The sequence below is a fragment of the Octopus sinensis genome, linkage group LG12, assembly GCF_006345805.1.
Source record: "Octopus sinensis linkage group LG12, ASM634580v1, whole genome shotgun sequence".
In the NCBI taxonomy this organism is placed as follows: domain Eukaryota; kingdom Metazoa; phylum Mollusca; class Cephalopoda; order Octopoda; family Octopodidae; genus Octopus; species Octopus sinensis.
This window is the reverse complement of record NC_043008.1, coordinates 24,882,714-24,908,840: the sequence shown is the minus strand read 5'-3', so window position 1 is coordinate 24,908,840 and position 26,127 is coordinate 24,882,714.

The window sequence follows — 26,127 nt, the reverse complement described above, 5'->3', positions numbered from 1 at the left end:
GCGAGGACACAACCTTGCTTTACCCCGTTTTTTATTTGGAAAGCGGCTGATGTTGAACCGTTGTGCTCTATGGTGCCTTGCATGTCCTCATGGAAAGACTTGATGATCCTCAGCAGCTTTGGTGGACATCCGATTTTTTGGAGCAGGAGGAAGAGGCCTGTTCTGCTTACCGAGTCGAAGGCCTTTGTTAGATCAATGAAGGCCATATATAGTGGCATTTTCTGCTCTCTGGACTTCTCCTGAAATTGGCGTATGGAGAATATCATATCGATAGTTGATATGCTTCTTCTAAAGCCACACTGCGATTCCGGATAGATTCGAGAAGTAAGTAGTTGTAGCCTGGCCAGGATAACGCGGGCAAAGGTCTTTCCAACAGTGCTTAGTTAACAAAGATATTCCACGGTAATTGTTACAATCACCACGGTCACCTTTGTTTTTGTAAAGCGTAATGATGTTAGCATCCCGCATATCCTGAGGGACTGTACCCTCTTCCCAGCACTGACACAGAAGCTCATGAAGATGCCGAAGCAGGATGGTGTTTTTGCCGGCTTTGATGATCTCTAAGGGAATGCCGTCTTTTCCCGGAGCCTTGTTTCTTGCTAGGGAGTCAACAGCCTTGGTGAGCTCTGTTATAGATGGCGGACTGTCAAGTTCGCACATGACTGGCAAGATCTTGACACTCTCGACTGCATCCTCAGCCACTGTAGTCTCCCGTGAGTAGAGATCCTGGTAGTGCTCCACCCATCTATCCATTTGCTTGCTTTGATCCCTGATGAGATCTCCAGTAGTTGATTTCAGAGGGGCTGACTTGGTTGCGGATGGACCGAGGGCCTTCTTCAAACCGGCATACATCCCACGGGTGTCGCCCCTGTCAGCAGCTGACTGGATACTCTTACAGATTTCCTGCCAATACCTGTTTGCACAGCGTCTAGCTGTCAGTTGGGTTTTATTTCGTGCCTTTCTGAGTTCTTCGAGTGACTTTGTAGAAGAGTCCCTCTTGTATTGCATCAGAGCTGCACGCTTTGCTTCGATAACTGGCTCCAGCTCTGAGAGCCCAGCATTGAACCAATCTGAGTTTTGCCTTTCTCTCATGCCGAAAGTATCTATTGATGTCGTATACAAAGCTTCCCTGATATAGTTCCACCTACTTTCAGCAGAGGAGGTTGGGCAGCTTACCTAGGGCAACCTTGATAGAAGCAGCAAAACATTTTCGCAGTGTAGGGTCCGAGGTTCTGGCAGTGTTAATGCGTGGTCGGCCCACTTTCTTGGAGTGATGGACTTTTTTAGGCAGAATCCTCACCCTACTTCTAATTAGTGAGTGGTCTGTGTCACAATCCGCGCTGTGGTAACTGCGGGTCAATAGAATAGAATTCAGAAAGGATCTCCGTGTAATGAAGATATATTGGATGTCTCCAAGATGTCTTGTGGGATGGCTTGTTGGTAAAGAATGTGTTTGTGATGCACAGGTTATGGTATGTGCAGAATTCGAGTAGTCTCTGACCATTGTCATTCATGTTGCCAATACCAAAGTGTCCAACACAAATGGGCCATTAATCATGGTCAGATCCCACGCGAGCGTTAAAATCCCCTAGAAGGTAGATATTTTCAGTTGTTGGTATATTTTCTATGATACAGTTGAGATCTTTGTAGAACTGGTCCTTGGTCTCCTCTGAGCTGTAGAGAGTGGAAGCATAGATGCTGAGTAGATGTACTGAGCCAGAAGAAGTCGAGAGGCGCAGTGAGAGGATACGCTCAGTGCCTCCTGATGGTGGTTCTATTGAGGAGAGTAATGAGTTTCTCACTGCAAAGCCAACGCCATGTTGACAAGGTTCTTCTGGATCGCTTCCCTGCCAAAAGAAGGTGAAATCCTGCTCTTTGAGTTTGCCGTTTGAGGGAAGTCTTGTCTCCTGTAGCCCACCAATGTTTATGTTGAGCCTCTTTAGTTTACGGTCAATGATGGCCGTTTTCCTTGTGTCTTCAACCCTGAGTAGATCATCAGGTATTCCAGGGCACATGGTCCTGACATTAAAGCTTGCCAACCGCAGGACTGGTGGTTTCTTGACTTTTAGTTGTTTGTCTGGTGCAGAGGTTGCAGGCCGCTTTTCAAGTCATACTCTTAGCTCCAAGCACCCAATGAAGCAGGCGGCCTGTGGCGGGTCAGTAGCTTATTAACAGGGGGCTGCCCAGCTTGAGGTGGGCAGTAGCTAACCAATAGGACACGGAGGTCCCTCCCACCGTCAGAGGTAACCCGTAGCGCCCATATTTTACGCCAATCTGAATGGACTTATCACTCGTGACTGTTACCTCCCGTGTTGTTTCTGCAGCTTTTTACAGCAGCACTGAAGTGTCCTCTCCAGTTTTGCGCAGGCCTAGGCTAGAGATTAGAAAGTCCTGGGTAGCCCAATCGTCAGGTTTCCTCTCTCGACCTTGCTGATGTAGTCCAAAGGAGTGCAGTGCATTACGTTTGGCACCAGCTTGGTTGCAGGAGCTGCCAGAAGAGTGTCGAGGCGAACACTAAACCGCCTTCGGGGCTACACTCCGGATTTCTTTGAAGGTTGTCTACTTTCCGTAACCCTGGATAGGGGCCAATACCGGGTACTGTCAGCCGGAGCCAGCTGAGCCCGGAACTCGTGTCAGGCAGGGTCGTCACTCACTGAAGTAGTGAAGAAGATCGCTACCCACTACCTTTTCAAGTAATGTTAAATTATTATTATTAAAGGAGGAGAAAGATGTTCTTAGCTTGGCGAGACGACAAGCTAAGAACATCTTTCTCCTCCTTTCTTCCCCCTCATTTTTCCATTCCTAGTATCATCTCGAGTTAGCTGCCTTATATATATATATATATATATATATATATATATATATATATATATATATATATATATATATATGTCCCTCTTCCTAACACCACTGTTAACCATAAAGAAACTACAAAATATCGATCGTACTGTTACTGGTTATTTTAGTTTTAAATTACCCCGGGGTTTTCATTGCCCCGGCACTCTCTCTCTCTCTCTTTCTTTCTCTCTCTCTTTCTCTCTCTCTCTCTCTCTTTCTCTCTCTCTCTCTCTCTCTCTTCGTCACATCTTTTCTCAATTGTTAAAAAGAAAAGAAAATCGATCGTATATATATATATATATATAAAACCTCCAGTAAGAGCGAAAAAAAGGTATTTGGAGCTACTTGCATCTACTAGGACATCCCAACAGGAAACAAAGTGAATTATATATGACCTCTTTCATATGTCCTCTCAAAATAAGAAGGCATCGCATAATAATAAAGCAAGAAAAATGCTCTAAGCGCTTCTCTCCACTTGAGGAAAATTTCTCCTTTCTTCTATTCCTTAACAAACTCTCTTTCTGTCCGCCTCATACTCTAAAAACAAAAGTAGATGGCAGCTTCTGCGGTCGCCAGTTGAATTCCACTTCTCACCACACACACACACACAACACACACACACACACATATATATATATATAATATATATATATATATATATATATATATATATAGCATTGCACCTAGTAAGCTCCCATCCAGAACACAAATCCCAGCAAGGTTGTTTATGGATACCAGCCTCTACTCTCCACGATATCGATGTTATCCGAGAGAAAGGCATAGGCCAATACAGCTCTTTGCACCTCGCAACGCAGTGAACTGGGGCAACACGAAATAAAGCGTCATGCTCAAGAACACAACACATCCCAGTCCGGGAATCGAACTGATCACCTCATAATTGCGAGCCCGACGCTGTAACCACTGAGCTATGCACCTTCACCTTATGCTTACAGTACCTAGGTATCTTTAGCGGCAACCCATCTAAGTACTAGCTAGAACCAGTGCATTCAACGTGTGTGGCCGTAAGTGAATATATACACACACACACACATATAAATTATTAAGGTGGCTATCCCCAATTTACAATCGAAAGTCAACAAGTATAGGCATCACTAAAGTGATGGAAGGTGCTAGTCAGCAGCAGCATTGCTAGACATAATATTGTGTGTGTGTGTAACGTAAGGAGGAGGAGAAGGAGGAGGAGAAGGGGGAGGAGGAGGAAAAGAAGAAAAAGAAGAAGAAGAAGAGGATTGAAAAATACCTTAGGAATGAGAACCCAGGTTCGAAATTTCCTCAAGGCACCTGATGAAGGGTGGAAGGTATATCAGCCGAAACGTTTTTCACAATAAACAAAATGAGGACAAGTATTCGTCAAATGTAAATAATGTAGATAATATATATATATATATATATATATATATATATATATATATATATATATATATGTATGTATGTATATACATACACACACACACACACACACACACACACACATATATATATATATATATATATATACTTTATTAAAAAGCAGCACAAATATAACAAAAATCGTTTCACGTTCCCATGCGTCGGATAGTTTTGTTTAGAATGGAGCAAGATAAAGTTATATAGAGAAATACGATTTTGGTAGATACATATTTCAAAGCAGTTTTCGTCCACTGGTCCTTTCAACTAACGCTCTTTTCATTAACCGGTTGCATGAAATAACAAATTGCAGTTTAAAAAATCATATTATTATAAAATTATTATAAAATCATATTATAATAAAACTTTACAAGTTTAAAATATCTTACGATCGTTTCACGAATGTGTTACTCTTCAAAATGAAATCTAAAACTGATAATCATTATTAGGTAATGCATCCACTTGTCAGAGTAAAAGTGAATTTTCTGGTAGTCAATCGAATGCTATTTAAAAATGTATGAACATGATGTTGTTTAAAAAGTTACTGGCATAAATGTGAGTTGGTACAACCTTGTGCTAAAAATTTTGAAGAAATAATATACATCCCTGGTAAAATCCTCTGCGGTAATCCATAAAGGCTGTGTAAATGTAAATCCATAACCATTATGGCAACTGAATAATTGTCCCATGTTATTTTACAGAGATAGAGAGAGTGAGAGTGAGAAAGAGACAGCAGGCAGCCAGAGAGAAAGGACAGGAGCATTCGTATAACAGAAAATGGAATATGAGTCGTTTGAAATCAGAATATTAGATTAAGACCTAAAAGCGGAATCCAGTTAACAAAGTGTGTAATGATCCTGGGAAATTTAAAAGAGGAAAGAATGAGTTTTTGTGAAGATGACTGGAAGATGACTGGAAGAAACAAGACGTGAGATAAAGGATTGATATAGAAAGAAGGAAAGTGATATCAAAGAAGCGGATCGATAAAAAAAACTCAAGTCTGGTGTCCCTTTGTTGTAGGCCTGTTTTTACTTTTTGTGTCATTATATAGATGTGGAAGGAGAAGGCAGTGACGTTTTTCAGAACAGTGGAAGGGAAATAAATAGTTTTAGAGAGACCTGGATTCACTAAATAGATGAAGAGAGGGGGAAATAGTTAGTAGCCAACTAGCAAGTAAGAAGACATTAAAATACAGGATAGACTAAGGAAAGAGCCATAGAGTAGAAGAGATGGGTGCTGTAAAGAAGAAATATAGGATTCTACACAATAGATGTGAATTAGAGAGGTGACGCGATAATAGAAGTGTATAGCACAACGAACTAATTATGGTGCAGAGAGAGAGAGAGAGAGAGAGAGAGAGAGGAGAGAGAGAGAGAGAGAGAGAGAGAACGATCGTGTCAAAATTAAGGAATAAAACAGTATATTGTTACTTTATATAATGGAAAATGGAAGATCGAGAAAGCGGGAAGAGAGAGAGAGAGAGAAAAAAATAGCCGGTAGTATCAGAAAACAAGCGTCTCAGACAGCTTGATGAGACAGAGATCCATGGGAGTCAATTGATCCAGAGAACAGACAGTCCGGTAATTCAGACACAGTCAGATGAGAATAATGAAGGAGAAGGTGCAGGACTGGAATCAGAAACATGAAATGGATATTTTCAGAAAATAAAGAGTCATTCAGAAGTCAGTTAGATGAAATTGCAAAAAAGACGACGAAGGTAATATTAGAAAACAATGTTCGAAGTGAACCGGAGCCAATTATTACTGCAAAAAGACAGTAAAACAAAACAAAAAACAAAAAAACACAGAAGCAAAGTTTTACGTGAAACAATTTAAAATGTAAGGAAAAGAAGACTATGAACAAACCGAGGAATACAGAGCAAAGCGTGAAAGAAATATGTGAGAAACATAGGTAATGTTATGTTAGAGATATAGGATACGAAATACGCTAACAGGGACAGGTGATCATTGAAAGAGTCATGGAACTCTCACACCATATATTCAACCAGGTTATTTCTTGTAAGTACATAGCGGAAACTGAAAGGTTCAGTACGAATTTATCATTTTGGAGGAAATATTTTATCCAAGTTTAAGATGACGACCTGGCAGAAGCGTTAGCACGCTGAGTATTTCATCTATTCTGAGTTCATCTTCGGGGGTCGATAAAATAAGTGCCAGCTGAGCGCCGGGGTCGTTGTAATCGAATTATCTTCTCCCCGAAATTGCTGGCTTTGTATTAAAATTTGAAACCAATATTTCATCCATATTTAGAATTTTAAATCTAATAGATTTTAAATAATTGACATTTAGAAATATATATGTAAAACGGATTAGAACATACACTTTATTTATATTTTCTTCCGTTGTATAATCCATATTTGATACCTTCATTGCAGATAAAAATAATGACTTTTGATTTACTTTATACAAGTCTTCCCTCTGTAACAAGCTGCAGTACTTTTCTTTTGGAGTGTGAGATATGTAATGTTTTGTATTGCTTCTAATTTACTGAATAATGTTTTATTGTTGTTCCGTTATGTGATCTATTTTAATGAATTTAATGTTCTACTTGTTTTTGCTGTTTTTGTGGACGGTTCACCAAACTGAGAAGTGATTGTGCATCATAAGCGTTGTGTATTGTCTTGAGACGTAGAGTAATATACAGATGATGTATAATGTAGCCTAAGTTTTTATTCAATCGATAATATATTGCATCAAGCATATGCAACGCCATGTATGGTTATTTTGGGAGTGTCTCTAGAGGTTTTATATTTTTTAGTTCACGTTTCTGTTACCAAAGGTAGCATCTTCATTTTTAAATTTCGTATCAAGATTATATCTACTTTGATTGTTAACAATTGATATGCTACGAAAAATGTTTCACTTTTTGCGTTCCATTCTTAGTAGACTTCACGGTTACTTCTTCTTCTTCTTCTTTTCTTCTTCTTCTTTTCTTCTTCTTCTTCTTCTTCTTCTTCTTCTTCTTCTTCTTCTTCTTCTTTTCTTCTTCTTTTTCTTTTTCTTCTTCTTTGTTCGTATACTTTGCTATTTTTGTTAGTATTACTGTTGTAATGGACCATATTATAGGGAATATCATTCTCTTATTACTATTAGGACACCCTGTAACTGAAGGTACAAAGAAAATATTGCAAATAGGACATGGACGCATGGTATGTGTATGAATATTCTCGTTACTTATTTTACTATTCGTGGCAACTGATTTTGTAAGGAGATGGTGTATCCATCATCATCAGCAGCAGCAACAGCAACAACAGCAGGAGAAGGAGGAGGAGGAAAAGAGGAGGAGGAAGGGGAGGAAGGACTGCAGCAGAGACGACAACAAAAACATAACTTTGGATACGGTAACTGTAAAAATGAAGACTTTATAGCCTGAATAACAAAGTTGTCATACAAAGATTTAATATTATGTCAGAGAAATATGAAATAATACTTCCCTCCAATATATATGCACACAGTGACATACACACACAAAGCCATACACAAACATATATACACAAAGATATATGCACATACAGATACTCTCATACAGATATAGAATTGAACTTTCGTTAAAGAGTGTAGGTCAACCTATCTATTTGTAGTTATATGCAGATATTCCTGTTTATTAGCTTTAACCATAAATATTTCACGGATTTAATGCTAAACTTATTAAATTATATCTAAAAAATCCGAAAGTGTAGCCTGTGTCGCGTCTGTATGAAAAGACGGTCGCCCATCTGCTAATCATGGCAAAGTGAAGGAAATTGGACTATAATGATTACCTAACGCACTTTATGTATTTTATGTATAATTTTATAGATTTAATATACAGCACTCTCCCTCTTTCTCGATCACTCTTCGCCTTACCCTCTTTTTCTCTCTCCTTGCCCTCTTTTTCTTTCGCGTTTCGCCTTTCCCTTCAACTAATTACGTGAAAGCGTTATAGACTGGCTATGTAACGGAAAAAAAACTTAGTTAAAACAACATCACACATTTCACTCACCACCACCCCTCCCTCCCTCCTCTGTCCCTCCTTTCTGCTATCTCACCCTCCCCTGCCCTCCCCTCCCTCTAATATATATGCATACTTATTGTGTATGTGTGTATACATATGATGGCCGTGTATATCTATATATATGAATATACCACACACACACACGCATGCACACACACAGACACACGCACACACGCGCGCACACACAAACACTCACACACACATATGACTTGTTCTCGAAATTTCGTGTTTTCCTGGCCATTGTTTTCTTGATAGCCATTCGTAACTACCTCAGCAAATTGGCACACTACACTCTCTTGATGGTGTAGCCATTTTGAAGATGTTCAGTAAGGAGAATACCTCTTCATCCCAAAACCTGAGGCCATCACCTCCCTTGCAAATGAAGCGACCTTGACCTCTTTTAGAGTAGGTGAGGTAGAGTGTTTCCTCCTTAAGGATTGTCTCCTAGTCTCTTTCTCAAAGTGATGAACCTAACACTCATCATGGCATTGGAAACGTTCAAAGAAACCAGTTGGGAAAGCTTCAAACAATGTCAGACTTTCCCGTGATGTGATCAGTTTGGTGCGCTTTTGACTAAGTGTCAGAATATGTGACAAACACCTACGTCAAGCTCCCTGTATAGAATATTCTCAAATCCTTCGCGGGATACGCTAATAGCATTGGTTATTTGATCTATTGTCTATCGTCTCTCATCTTTCTCCTTGTGGCGAACATAATCAGTGTTTTCCTCGGTGTTGGTAGTTGTAGGATGTCCGGACTTTGGATCATCTTCGAGACTCTATCTTTTCCTCTAAAATCAGCTGTTGCTAAAACCGGGGCGTCATAAAATAACGTAGCAACATTGTTGGCATGAATATCCTTGGAGCCTAAACTCTTTTTCTGCATGTACTTCATAAAACCACGATGCTAAATCTTGTCCGTTAAAAAAGTCGCTACTTTGATATCAGTTTATACAGAATGAAACAATGCAATTATTAATAAGGGTTGGAATTAATACGTTAATGCATGCAAGATTTCAAAGCTGTAGCATCACTTCTTCATAGTCAGCCTATAAATTTTCAACCAACCTTCATATATGTGTACATTTATATATTCATGTATGTACATACACACACACACACACACACACACACACACACACACACACACACACACACACACACAGGGGTAGAAATATAGATAAAATTGTTGAAAATGCACTGAGCGTCTTTTAGAGGATTTACTTTTAAAGGCTCAACCTGTTTCGCAGAATTTTCAAAAGTGAAGCGAGTTAGAAAGATGAGGTGCTATGCCACAACAGTACTTTTCAGGAATTTTCTTCTTTTTTATGTAGAGAACATGGCTCAAATTAATGTCTTTTAAGGATACAATATGATTGGCAGAGGATGATTATATGATTAGATTTAGTAAGTTTTCAAAGTGCCCCGTTACGTCAGTGTGTTAATGTAATGTGACAATAGTGTCTGCACCGAAAGTTAAAGCTGACATTATTGAATGAAATTGTCTAGTGACAGCTCAAAACAATCAATGCTCCCTATATTTAATCTATCAAGTATAAAAGTGGATAGGAAATGTGTAACTATTAAATTATGTTAGATGTCATTTATTGTCCGTGGGTTAGTGTTTGTGTAACTTGTTGATGTTACTTCAGTCGTGGTGTGTATGTGGTTTTTGGAAATATATTTTAATTTTTTCGTGTTTGACTTTTAGTATTGTTTGAATAAAGGTGAAGCGGGAAGACTTCGAATTTTGGGAACTTATATGTCGAAAATATGTTGGATCTGTAAATTCAGCAAAATGTGTTTGAAGGGGAGTAGTTGTTGATGAATATACATTGTTGAAGTTTATTTAGTTGTGGTTTGTATATTTATATGAATATTTTTTCTTGTTTATTCGTGTCTCATCTATGGTATTGACAAAGTTGGAAGATTTGAAATTTTGGGGAATTATTTTTTGCACATATGTGTATGTGCCCACTTGGTGGGATCTGTATAGTAATTCTATGTATTCCCTGAAGAACATGTCAAATGATTTTTCATGATAAAAATTAGTCCTGATTTAAATAACAAATCATGTTTTTCAGTTCGTTCAAACGATGAAAACATTACATAGTTGAACCATACCAGAATATTACAGATCATTGGAGAAAATACCTTGTGATATTTAGTTACATCCTTGTTTATTCTTACGCCAATGATTAAATAACTTGCAATAACGAGTGTCATTGAAATCGATCGAAACTTTAAAGGTTGTACACAATATGGCTACGGCAGAAATATTTAAACTATAAAAAGAACCCATATACACAGGCGCGTAAACACACATGTATGAACACGTACACACAAGCACATATACACACATATACATTGATATATATATATATATATATATATATATATATATATATATATATATATATATATACATATATATGCATTCGCACTATAGCAGACATGTATACACATGCATTTATATACGTGTTTATGCATATTTTAGTGGTGTCCAATATTACAAAGATAAAATTTTAATATCACCAAGATTAGTTTTCTTTCAAAGTGTGTTGTACTTGTTCTTTTGTTTTCAGATATTAATGCCGCCATTTTTGCATTGGAAATATCTCATTGACATTTATTTGTAACATGCTGAAGAATAAGATGTTACTCCAACTGATAGCGACAGTGGCATTAAGTTTCTCAAAGAAAATAGAAAAGGAAGAAATAATATAGAAAAGTTGATATGATATGCAATACACATCTTTATTGTATTTATTCTATTTTATTTATATTTATTTTATATGTGCTTTTATATTTATTTTCCTTTCGTGCTTTTTAGAATTTTATTCTGTACTTATTTTGAGAAAGATATTCACGTGTTGTGTTTCCTGCTGATAGGAAGTAAGAAATACCTATTAAAATAGTCACTGGATTTTTATGTGTGACAAATTTTCTCATTAAAGTCATGCGCACAATTCAAAGTGTGAAACATATTGCTCTTCCAAAACATTATTTCTTTTACATTGTTTAGCTTTCAGTCTGTCAGGAACTTCTAATTTTATTTACGCTTTTTTCTTTCTACATGACAATTAATCTTCATCTGTCTGTTATCTGTTTTAATTTATTTTCACAATAACCATTTTTCGTTTCATAGGAATTGTTGGTTTCCTCACTTGTGCATAAGTAAATTATTTCGTATAAGTTGCTCTTTTAATTTCCTTAAATTGTACCTACTTCAAAGTAAATGTAACGAACTGCGCAATGAACTGCTAAAACTCGAGGAAAAATTAACTTCATTTATTTACTATATGAATATGATAACTTTGATTTCGATCAAGTGTAAGTTATCGCAATGGAGCTTATATATTCGAATTTGGTCATTGAAGTCTCAAAAACTGAATAGTTGAGTAAATATCTACAACTATGTGTCTACGTATTTATTTTACCAGCCGAGAGCTTAAGGAATATTCCGCCTAGATTATTTGCCCTTAGTAACCCATCTTTGTATTGATGTATGTGTGTGTACGTGCGTGTTTGCGTATGTATATATGCATGTATGTATATGTGTAGATTTTACGTTTTGTTTTATATATGTATTTTCTTGCATATAGCTACATGTCTAGACATGCTCGTATATAAATGATAAAACTTCTAGAATGTTTAACAGTGATGGTTTGTATCTGTAGTCTTTGAATCGGGTTATGTATGTATGTATACAATTTCTTCATTTTTTGTTCCATTCTATTTCATATTTGGTGTATTGGTGTAGTTTTGTATCGTAATCATGGACATGAAATACATTTTCGCCATAAATCAATAAATAAAGAGTTAATAGCTTTAAAAGTTTGAAAATTTTCAGTAATTTTAGCCGATCGAAAGCAAAAAGCATTAGGTGCCTGGTACCATAGTAACAAGCCAAGCTTTTACCAAGCTGCTTACCCACGTGGTATGTTTTGCTTATTAAATGCTTAAAACACATGAGGTGATCGTGATATGTACTGAAATTAATAGTTAACTAGGCCTTAAATCACGCATCAAAATTTTGTTTCTTTTTTGTTTTTAACATAATCGTATTCGCAAAACAATTCTTTAAACTTCAAAAAATATGAGAGGTATATGGCTTCCGTAAAGCAGAATTCCGTCTATATTTCATTTGTTTACAGTTGACAACATTTTTTTTTAAAGTTCATCTGGAAAAATCGAACTAGCACCTGAGATTCAGCTTGGAAAATTACATCAATACATCAAATTTTAGATTTTTCATTAAGCTGTAAAATTTCCACAGCTAAAGCCAAACAGAAAAAATTCTACCTGCTTTTTTACTTGTTGTACAGACCGACACACATCGCCTTTATATGCGCACATATCATCCTTATTCCAAGTATACGCATTTATTTGCGCACACATTCGGTAATAATCACGCATATTTTAGCAATAATTATTTATATGTATATGTGTGTAGGTACATATATTATATATTTGCATATGTATATACATTGCATATATATATATATATATATATATATATATATATATATATCACTTGGATAACGTTAAAACATGGTCTGGTTTTCAAATATTTTATCATGGCATTTCAACATTGAAAAAGCATTTTGTAGTGTTCATAAAGTTCAATTAGCACTTTCATACGTTCGTAGAAATCATCAGATTTCAAAATGTATTTAACTCACAGTTCAGTTTTTGACAACTGTTGTACCTCTCAAAACGCTCCAACAAGCTGAACTCTTGGAATACGGTTTTGACCAATTCGCATGCTTTTCCGGGTGTACCGATATTCTCTAATTTGTTTATATTCTTAAGTTAAGGTGTTGTGGTGGATTACCCCAGGTGTGAAGTGGGCTGGTCACTACCAATTGATAGTGGACTGACACAGTAATGTCAATCGGTGAAGTTACGCCGTTCGGACTAGTCGTACAGGGACGACGGAATACGTTATCATAATATGACTTATAGTGACTACGAAGATTCGTAGCTCACGCAGTGAAAAAAGATTATGACGAAAAACATCGCAGTGAAAAATATTAAAAATTCCGAAGTAGGATTTGAAATAACATAGAACTACACTCACGGAAAAGAACAGTGAAAATATATAAATTCTATTGAAGGAAGATTTTGAAAAAAATAGAAATGGTTCTGTGTCGAAGAAACTAATAATAATAATAATAATAATAATAATAATAATAATAATAATAATAATAATAATAATAATAATAATAATAATAATTATAATAATAATAATATAACAATAATGATAATATTATTAATAATAATAATAATAATAATAATAATAATAATAATATAATAATAATAATAATAATAATAACCAGTTGTTACTTATAGCTACAATGTAGCTATATATGAGTGAAGTGGAATATGAGTGAAGTAAAGAATATAGATAGAAAAATACGCAAGCTGCTGAGTTGTAATAGGATGCACCACCCAAAGGCAGACGTAGATCGCCTTTACCTTCCCAGAGCCCAAGGAGGTCGAGGCCTGATCCAATTTGAACTAGCTTACAAAACAACCACAATTGGACTGGCCAAATATCTCGAAATATCGAATGACTGGATGCTAAAGCTCGTGGAAAATCACGAGAGACGAAAGAAGCTTCATTCTATCATAAAGGAAAGCAAAAAAGTTGCTATTGATCTCGTGCAGGATACCCAAACTGAACAGCACGAGGGAATTACGGCAACTATTGTTACAAAGAAGGTGAAAATGATGGCAATGAAAAAAGCGCACGAGCAATTGGCTGATAGGTGGAAGGAGAAACCTCTGCACGGCAAATATGTGACCCGCAGCAAACAAGCTGATGTTGACCAGAAGCAAACCCATCAGTGGCTGCGGAGCTCAGGGCTAAAAGCAGAGAGCGAAGGTTTCATCCTGGCTGCTCAAGATCAAAGCCTATTAACCCGGAACTACCAGGCCAATGTGATGAAAAATGGAGCAGACCCAAAATGCCGATTCTGCAACGACATGATTGAAACAGTGGACCACCTAATCTCTGGATGTAAAGTTTTAGCACCAGTGGAGTATAAATTAAGACATGACAGAGTTGGCCAATATCTCCACTGGCTAATAAGTCGGCATTACAATATCAAAACTGCCGACAAGTGGTATAATCACCACCCTGAGGCTGTAACTGAAGGAGAAAATGTAACCATTCTGTGGGACTTTCCAGTACATACAGACATGAGCATCGCCTGTGATCATAATATCTCAGCGAAAGAGTTTGACAAGCTCAGAAAATATAAAGACCTACTCATTGAAATTGAGAAAATGTGGCATCTCAAGGCGGTTACAATACCAGTGATCGTAGGAGCACTAGGAATGATCAAGAAGGGAACCGAAAATTATATGAGAATGATCCCTGCAAGAAGTGCAAAAGATTGTCTTAACTGGTACATCACACGTATTGAGAAGAGCATTGTCGATGTGAGAACTGTTGCTGCTCATGTATTTTAATTTAACTTTAAAAAAAAAAAAAAAATGAACGAACTACTGAGTTTGGTTTAATGGCCTACCAATGTATACTATGAGTTTCTTTGCCCTACGAGTCGGGAAGACACTCGGCAAGAAAAAGAAGAAAAAAAGTAATAATAATAATAATAATAATAATAATAATAATAATAATAATAAGAAGAAGAAGAAGAAGAAGAAGAAGAAGAAGAAGAAGAAGAAGAAGAAGTGCGTTCGAAGGACTTATAAGTCAGGTTGCTATATGTAGTAGGAATAATGTAAGACTGGGTACTACCTGTGGCATTTTGAAAAAAAAATGCTTTTCTGTGGAACAAAAAATAATAATATTAAGTCCGGGTGAAGGATTTAATAATTCTGTGTGGAACAAAAAATTCCGGTTAAAAGAAAAAGAAAAGAAATGAAAGAAAAATAATGCTGTGTTGAATATATATATATATAATTTTGTGTGGAAGAAGATGATATCTGAATAAGGATAAAATAATTCTGGTGAGATGAAAAAGTAAGGTAAACAACTGTGTTGCTTTGCAAAAAAAAATCTCTCAAAGCCGGGAGGCGTTGTGGCGGACGCCCCCATGTGAGAAGTGGGCTGATCCACTACTAACAAAGAGTGGACTGACACAGTCAGTAATGTCAATCGGCGAAGGTACGCCGTTCGGACTATTCCCGGAGAAACGACGAAATACGTTGTCATAATCGGACATATCATAAAGATATTTTTTAATCCATATTATTAACTGGTTGTTATATTATTGTTGTTAAGAACAGGTTTGAACATTTTAATAAATCGTTTTTCTTTTATCTTTCTTGGAACCTCACTTATGTCATGTAGTTTGTTGAAAGGAAAAATTAGAAACATTTTCTGACCACGTTTCCATATGTTCACTCAATGGACTTTAGCGAACATTGGTATTCCGAATTTGTCGCCTGTGTACTCGGAAGCATTTCGATAGTGCAATCTTGCCTATATGTAGTTCCTCACAATTAGGGCATTTTATGCAGTAGATCAAATTTCTGCTTTTGCAGTTCATATCTGCATTTGCGAACATCTCGTTTTTGTTCTAATGGACCTACCATTATGCATGTTCCCCATTTGTTATTATTAGTCTTGGATACTGTGAATGTTTTATCCTGTTTGGTCATGTTGAAATACCATAATAAAAAGCGTGAAAACCATTTGTCTATGTACTCCGTTAAATTTTGTTAAATCTTGGTTTGTACTTTTGTATGAAAGTAAACAAATAATACTTTCATACAAAAGTACATACCACTCGTCATGTGGGAGGGGTTACCATTATTATCATTATCTCCACAACATCTCCCCTTGTAAGGTTTTCTTTTTCCCAAGGGAGTGTCATTTTATTTCTTTTAATAGCAACACTTTTTATATCACGCCACCATTTTTTGAAATTATTTTTTCTTAGTTATACAATTAATATTCTTTCCGTTTGGCGTCCACTTCCAGGAACTCCGTACATTTTCTAGTGCGCCTGGGTTCAATTATTTGTAGTGGTGTTGGTTCTTGAAAAGTATCATATATCCATTCCATTGATTCTTCCATTTTCTTGGGTTCGCTCTCAACGAATCTGTTTTTCAGTTGGTTCATGTGTCTCTTGCATACACCTTTTCTACTTTTTACTAAATAAACACTTAAGAAATGTTGTCGAGCTACCATATCCGTGACTTCTTTATTCGACTTTCTTAGGGCTCTCTGGAACTTATCGACAAGCCGACAAAGCGTTCTGCTTGTCCGTTAGATCTGGGATGGTACGGTGCTATAGTTACATGTTCTACAGCGAACGTTTTACAGATCGTTTTAAGTTCAAAAGACACAAATTATGTTCCATTGTCAGACACTATCGCGTCTGTGATGTCATATTTCGCAAACAGCTCATGTAACACTTTTGTCACAGTTGAGGAGGATGGGCTTTTTACGGTTACAAATTTCTGGCCATTTAGGGAAACTATCAACTATTATTAAATAGTATGAACTATTTAAAGGACCAGCGGAATCGAAGTGTAGTCTCGACCACGGAACATCTACTTTTGGCCAAAGTTCACTTTTTATCGTCCGTAATTTTGTTGCTTACAGACTTTTACTAAATTTTTGATTTCTCTATCCAGTTTTGGCCAGTACATACAGCTATGCATTAAAGCTTTCATTCTCGAAATACCAACATGAAATTCCCTCAACATTTTTTCCGTAATATTTCAAGTATCACTTTTCTCTGTGCATACATTAGTACGCCATAACAAATTGAGTATTGGTGTAAGTCTTGGTTTCGCTATAGCCTTTTTACTGCCGCCGTCATATTTGTGGAGAAGCACGGCTCCTACATCGTAACCCCTCACATCTGTAACCAATATAATATCAATTTTCACATTTACAATTTTCTCTTTGTTATATTCTGTATAAGTCTAGACAAACCATCCGCATAACTTAGTTGATAGAAAAGCTATCCAAATACCACTAAGTAGTATGAACTCTTTAAGGGACCAGCGAAATCGATGTGTGGTCGCGACCACGGAAAATGTACTTTTGGCCAAGGTTCACTTTTTATCGTCGATTATTTTGCTGCTAGAGTACATTCTCTGCAGCCTTTCACTAAATTTTCGATTTTCTATCCATTTTTGGCAAGTGCACGTAGCTACGCATTAAAGCTTTCATCCTCGTAGCAAGAATGAACTACCATCCAGGTAGTCCAACATGGAATTTCCTCAATATTTTCTATTGTAATATTTCAGGTATCACTAATCTCTGTGCATACATTGGTGCGTCATCACAGACTGAGTATAAATTCAGATCTTGCTTTCGTTTCGCCCCAATCCTGTTCCTATTTACTTTTCCTGGCCACGGTGTTCTTTTCACTTATGTTATGCATTTGTCCTATTCCGCATTTTGCTATATGTTTTCTTGAGTTACTGGTAATTTGCGTACCACATTCCATGTTACGTACTTTATTTCTCCTTCTGCTCTTAAAGCTGCGATTACCGAATCTTCGTGTTTCAGTATCAGTCTGGACAAAACAACCGCATAACCTACTTTTTTTGACAGTAAATATTCCATTTTTTAATCATAATTCAATAATGTAGTGCCCCATCGCTGTATTTATTTGTAGCATATGTTTGTATTTCTTTTTTAGAACCTTATATCGACACTAGTGGGCGATGATCCTTTTGTAGACTAATTTCTTCCATGAATAAATCTACGGAATTTTTTCACACCGAATATATTTACAAACGCTTCCTTTTCTATCTGACCATAGCTCCTTTCCGCAGGTAATAGCGTCGCACCGTCATATTTGTGCAGGGGCACAGCTCCAACACCATAATTAATCACATCTGTAGCCAATATAATATCTAACTTAGGAACAAAATGCGTTAACGATTAACCGGATGTTAAAATGCTTTTTAAGTCGTCAAATGTTTTCTAGCACTTGTAATGTTACTGCTTGGTTTTGTTCCAAATTCGCCAGAATTCGCGTTCTTACTTCTGCGTCTTTCTCTGCAGCTTGTGAGTGAGTAAATATCAGGCACTTGAACATATTTGGCGTTAATTCGTCCTGCTTGAACTTTTCACATTCCCTGCTAACTCTACCAGAATATGTGATGTAGTCCTCCTCGTTGTTCTTTTCTAGGTTCAAACATTCCCAACGTGTTTTGAACAACAAACTATTCTCACTAAACATTTTACACAATATATCTATTGTGTCTTTAAGGTTTAGCCAGAAGTCTTTTAGGGAATTCGTAATTGTTGTAACGCTCATGTTCTCCTGCTGCCAATTTTCTTCAGATTAATCGCGTTTTCATGTTATTGTCTCAATCTTTGCATTCATTATTAAAGATTTGTTTGCATCTTCTATAGTACGCCTCGAAGGTAACTCCTTCGTCTGGTTCGTACTTAAACTCTGTTATGTTCAAAACATAATCTGACGGGAACATTTTTTCAGATTTTCCTGGCGACTTACACTTCATTAATTGCAGCATTTGTTGCTCTAATAGTAATTGCTGTTGTTGCCTCTACTGTTGTTATTGCATTTGTAGCTGCTGCTGTTGTTCTTGTTTTTGCTGTCGTTTCTATTGTTCTTGCAGTTGTATCTGTTGCTGTTGTTCTTTCAGTTGTTGTTCCCGTTTTTGCAACCCGAGCAAACCGACCAAACAATTTTCCATAATTGTTCGACTTTTTCCTTAAAATTCGCACAAAAAAAACTTTTGTGTATTTCATAGCTCCTCGTGAGTTTGTTAATTTCTTGACGCCACTGTTTTAATCCTCAATGTCGGATGGTTATAACGCCCTGTCTGGTATAGCCATATAGTTAGGAGCACAAGAAAGACCACAACTACCTATGACTGTCTACTTCGTACTTTCTCCATAGTGACCGTCGTCACCTTATTTACAGCGACTCCCCAAAACACCCCACTTAATTTCACTCAGTTCACAGAGGTTCCCCTAAGGTAATAAAAACTCACACAGACCCAAGACGCTGCGCGGGGAGATCTCAGAAACATACTCAGCCTAATCAACAGATTTCAGTCTGGTTGACCAGCTTTTCAGCTCTGTAGCAAGAATGATTCCACTAATTCAAAAATTATCCAGTGAATTAGGACAAACTTTTCTTCATATCACTACATCTAGGATAATTATGTCATATTACTACACAGAGAACTATTTCAGACATGTAGTTAATAGAGTTCTTAATTAAAGAATATCTCCGAACATTTTGGTCACATTTACAGCGTTGTACAAATGTCAAATGTAATATTATTTTCCTCAAGTTCCTGAAAAGTCAGAACACGTGGATGAGGTTTGTAACTCATTTTGTAGATCTTTACTATAGTTGCACTGTCGATTGTTAATGAGAATGTTAAATGGACGGTGTTGGAAAAAATGGCTGTCAAAAACTTTACCACATGGAAATGGGATACCTAGTATATCTAAACAGATTGGAAGAAATATACATAGTGTGTATGTGTGTGTGTGAGAGAGAGAGAGAGAGAGAGAGAGAGAGAGAGAGAGAGATGCTCAGAAACAGAGAGATGGAGAGACTGAAAGGAGATCTGCTTTGTCTGGAGAGCATTGCTAAATGATAATAGAAAAGGGGCTGTCAAGTAGACGATAGTATTTCCAGCTTTTAACATATAATTGCATATGGTGTTGCAACAACGGGTGCCTCTTGGGATAATGTGGAAAATTTGGAGTGGTTTTATAAAGCGTACGTACTGTAAATTGAGATACAAATCAAACAGCCAATGACAGGGTTTTCTCCGAAAGTTTTACTAATGTACACATTATAGCTGAGAAGTTGAGACTAGAAGCAACGTGAAAAACAGATAGATACTCTATCAGCAATGATATTCGGCTTCAATTTAAAAGGCGCCGAATATTACGAATATACGTACAGAACGGCTCTTGCGGGATATACGATGTGTATAAAGAACATCCATATTGAATGGATGAATGAATAATATTTATAACTGTATAAGTAGTGTAGTTTCAATAATTTGCTCAGTAGTCTCTAATATGTTAGGATTTCAGAGCAGGTAATTTGCTCAGTAGTCTCTAATATGTTAGGATTTCAGAGCAAGTGATTCACGGAGAACTGTCAGAACTCTGGAAAAACTTAGCTCGTTTGATGTGCCAAAGGAGATGAAGTACATTGTGTAGTATTTGAATGTGTACTGAGTATCAATCACAAAGTATTCCCAAATGACCCGATTAGTGAAGACGCAGCAACGGCTTGAGTGATAGCTGATGTAGATTCGTGCGAAGCACTGTAGGATTCCTATGTTAGTTCCCTAAGCGTAAGTATATAAGATATATAACGAATTTCAATTGAGGGTTCAAAAGGAGGCAAACATTTTTGTTTCCCATAGATAGTTCATGTACTGGAGGAATGCAATATTAAAATACAATTTTGAACATCAAAGTTAATGTGAGTGATAAATATAGTAAGGTATGATGTACAATAACGTACAAAATTCAAAACTAGATATGATCAAAGATAGGGCCTAGTTTAACTGATGGTACCGAATAAAATTAAACCGTATCTGTAAGAGAAATGTTATGAGAATTTGTTAGCAAAAGCTTTTGAGGCGTGTCTGAGCGGTTTTTACTTTTGCAGCTGTTTCTGCTTCTCTACTGCTTAGTTTCAATGAGAGTCAGTGTGTATTGTGGCTGTGAAAACGTCTTGCCGGAACTTCAAGGATTTTGAATGATTGCAACTGAATAAAATCCGCTTAAGGCACATATGTACCTGAAATTAGCAATTCAACGAGCACCTTTTTGTGTCCACCGCTCAAGCGAAAAGCGAATGCATGTTGCTTATTCACTTACTTTCTAGATTCAGAGCACTCTAAATTTTGTTTCCATTATTACAAGTGCACAAGACAAAGATTCCTGACACGTTGAATTCGACCTGATCGTTGAAATCACATCACTCATAAGTCGGATCTGATGTTTATATGAGTACGCATAATTACGAGGTGGTTAGATCTTGTGACTGTGAAGTATGTATTTGGTAATGTAAGCATTCAATTTTAGTAAGTTACATTATGTGTTACTTCGTAAACCTTATTGTTTGTGTCAAACAACAATGTATATATCGATTGTTTATTGATATTCCATGAGCTGTTTTTAGTTTCAGTAATTCTATTCAATCATTTCAGATACTTGCGAGTGAATATATACATATATACATATATATATATATATATATTATATATATATATATATATATATATATATATATATATATAATATATATATATATATATATATATATATATATATATATAGATCTGCGTGCGTGCGCACCGACACGCGAGTACTGTCCAAATCTCCGACGAATCACATACAGTTAGCTGGCATTCAATTGGCGTATCAAGTTTCGGGCATTTTGATTGGGTTTTGGATAGAAAATTCACAATAAAGTCACTTCTATTGATTTGTTTTAATGGCTTTGCGGGGTTACTGGGGAAATGTAAAGATGTTCACGACTTCCCTTGGATGGTTTTGAATGACCATAGAAAGTGCGAGCCCTCTAACTGAAAAATTGCGGATTTGTATAAAGGACACGCACACACACACATACATATTTTGCCGTTTATATATATATATATATATATATATATATATAATATATATATATATATATATATAAAGGGCAGTACTATACACAAATGCCTCACGCTAGGAGGGACTCTTAAAGTCAAAACTATCACAATAAACATATTGTACCGAACTCGGGGAAATGCAACTCTCGTAGCGAGCCTTTTAAAAATAGATTCAGCCGCAGATCATATGATTTCAAGATTGCTGCACAAAATGCACTTTTTAATCGTCAATGCAGGCATAATCAAGACACATAAAAATGAAAAAAAAATCAACATACCAGACGAACACCAAATGTATCCAGCATAGTACATAGAATTGTTCACACTTATATATCTATGTAAGAGGCGGGTTTTTCGAATTGCATCTTGGTACACGTGTTTATTCAGAATAAACTTCAGCACTGAATATATTCCAGTTAAATTAGCAATTTAAAAATAGGATAAAATATTTATAAGAATTTATCAAGTAGTTAACATGAAAAAGTTCATACGGGAAAAATTTATCAATTATTCCTTTTAAATATATTTATTTATATTAAAGGCATTACTATACTTTTTCAGGTAATCAAAATGTTCCATAATGGTAGAAAAGCAATTCTATATTTCCGAAAAAAATTATAATATTTAGTATGTTATGACAAGTGCTAAAAGCGGAATAGGAATAAAGTGACGGATAGGTCACCATTCTTACTCATGTAAAATTCCTAGAATAAGATCTTGATTTCTTAAAATATATGATTTCATTTACGATGATAATATACACCTACAACATTGCAAGAGCGTTATTCCATTATAATGCATCTAATTCAGAGGCAGAAAAAGGTAAAAATAATTCTGTTCTGAAAGGTTTCTGATAAAAATAACAAAAACAACCCTGAATCACCATGAACATGCATGCATACACACACACACACACACACGCACACACAAACACACACACACACAAGCTGATGGGGATTCTATGTAGAGAAACAGAATAAATTAGTCCAAAACGCTGTCCACTACCTAACCAGCAAGCTCTGACTTATGTCTCTACGATTAGGATTCCAATTTATCACCCAACCACTGCTCTTATCTTTATTCACTGCATTTTAAAACCCTAAACCTTCCACACATCTCTAGCTCAATATTAACGGTTGGGAAGCACAATATTCTGGAATATTCTCCCGACTCATTGTCTAAAAATGATTTAGACGATGTGAGGTCGACATAGTGTGGAAGTGCTTTCAAATATTGCAGATAATTCTTCTCCTTATATAGCATAAAATAGCGAAACCTTTTGCTAATGGACAGATACATTTCAGTCTTTGACAACCTAGTCTCATTTACAGAACTAAAGGTGAGTGAGAAAATAGCAATTAATGAGAATCGTTATTGTAATCCATTATCTGTAGACTATTATCATGTTGGAGGTTATAATGTCTACATTAGAAAAGATATTTTCGCAAAAGTTGTGATGCTGTATTGTAATGCAAAATACCCATGTTTCCTCTCCAGGCAGCGTCTCTGTACGATTAACATAAGATACAGCACAATATACCAAGGACTTTGTCTTTAATTTTTCTAGTTAGTTTCCAAATTCCTTTTTCCATTTCCTAATACAAACATATAATTTTTGTTAATTGTTCTATTTAGATAAATAAAATTCCAGTGAAAAAAGATCTGAGGCAAATAAAATACACACATATATACACACACACATTTATACACACACATACACACACACACACACACACACACACACACAGACACACACACATATATTTGTGTGTGTATATATATTTAGAATACGCTTCACAAATTAACGTCAGAAATAGAAAATAATATTTCAAAAATGTAGAAATTCATAAAGGAAGAAATTGTTTGTTAATTTCCTAAGGAACCAGACGGTATAGGAAGTCCGGTAAACAAATAATTCAAAAGACAAAACGCTTTACAAGAGTGAAAAAGATTTAGTGTTATCTACAAATAGTTTTACAACGATCATATCAGAAATCGATAACTAAGGAAATTTCATTGAACCACTCAGTAACTTATCTACAGACCATTTCACCTGGAAGACGAAGAACATGATCAACGTTTAAAAAATCTTAATATTGAATATTTGAAGAATATAAAGAAAAGAAATCCTGCTAACATTCTCTAAGTGATATGAATATATCGAATATATCGAAGCCTTCATTCATGATCATTATTTACATTATTTACATTCGATGGATATTTGTCCTCATCTCGTTTGCTGTTAACACAACGTTTCGTTTGATATACCCTCCAGCATTCTTCAGGTGTCTTGGGAAAATTTCGAGCCTGGGTTCTAATTCCTAAAGTATTTTTCGATGTTATTATTATTATTATTATTCAGTAGTTTTATTTTTATAGCGTGCTTTCACTTCACTACCGAGCGCAGCTCTGTGTGCCTTGGGTATGTGCTGTGATTTGTTGTGATGCTCTGATGGTTATTGTATGGAAAGTGTTCTGCGTAGGATGTGTGCAGTGCCTAGTAGTGAAATTTTCTGTATGTTATATGTGTTTGTAAGTCCTGGTGTTTTTGTTATGTATTTGTCTGAATATTTTTTTATCATGCCTAATGCACCTACTATGATAGGAATTGTTTCTGTTTTCAGGTTCCACATTCTAGTTACCTCTATTTCCAGGTCTTTGTATTTTGAGAGTTTCTCCATTTCTTTTAGAGACACGTTGTCATCTGCCGGTATTGATACATCAATTAGAAAGCATTTTTTTTCTTCATGATCTCTGACAACTATATCTGGTCTGTTGGCCTTAATTTCTCTATCTGTGTGTATCGGCATATCCCAGAGTATGGTTGCTTTCTCGTTTTCTGTGACCTTTTCTGGTGTGTGCCTATACCATCTTTTTTCTGTTGTTATTCCATAATGTTGGCATAGCTTCCAATGTATGTTATTATTATTATTATTATTATTATTATTATTATTATTATTATTATTATTATTATTATCATTATCATTATTATTATTATTATTATTATTATTATTATTATTATTATTATTATTATTATTATTATTGCTCAGGTCACTGTTTGGAATCGAACTTGGAATCTTGGGGTTAAGAGCGCGGGCTGCTAACCCCAAGATTCCGAGTTCGATTCCAAGCAGCGACCTGGGCAATAATGATAATAATAATAATAATAATAATAATAATAATAATAATAATAATAATAATAATAATAATAATAATAATAATAATAATAACATCGAAAAATACTTTAGGAATGAAAACCCAGGTTCGAAATTTCCCCAAGACATCTGAAGAAGGCTTGAGGTTATATCAGCCGAAACGTTGTGTTAACAACAAACAAGATGAGGACAAATATCCATCGAATGTAAATAATGAAAATAATGTATATAATTCCTCATCTCTTAAATATAGAACTGTACTTCATTTATGATATTTAAAAGAGGATGGAAAGTTGATCAGCAATCAAACAAATACTTTTTAATGTCTTTAGTAAATAAACACGATATTAACTATTCCATATCACGGGGAAATGGTACTCTGTAAAACTGATAATTCGTTATTACAAAGTACAAAGTATCCCCTTGTTTCTTTGATTATTTAAACCGATTAAGATTTTTTTACATTTTGACATGTGACTATTATAAAAATATCGTAATAAAACTAAGAATAATACACCATAAACAAGTTTTACTTCAAAGCAATAAAATAACATGTTCTATAGCTCATGGCTTTTACGTAAGAAATATTCAACATGATTATTCATATATGAAATTATTTCCGGCAGTATTTTCTACTGAAGCATGGAACACAAGTGTTTGTGCAGATCGCTATCATACTGGGTACGGATTAACCCATATTTCAAAATTATTTATATACGTATATGCTTGCATATACATACATGTTTTCACAGACACATATGCAGATAAAGAGAGAGAGAGGTGCGAGTGGGAGTGGCAAAGACAAGGATGGATGGTTAAGAAACTCATTTTACAACCATGTGTTTTTGGATTCAATCCCACTAAAGCGTCCTCTACTACAGTCCCAAAGATCGATGCCTTGTAAGTGAATCTAGTGGACAGAAACTGTGTAGAAGCCCATAGTATATATAAATATATATGATGATGTTTTTGTCTTAATTCCTTCACCACTTGACATGTTTAATTTCACCCCCGTAACTTTCGTGGTTTGGCAAAAGAGTTCGATAGAATAAGTACCAGATTTTAAAATATAAGTACCGGGACGATTTGTTCAAATAAACTCTTTAAGA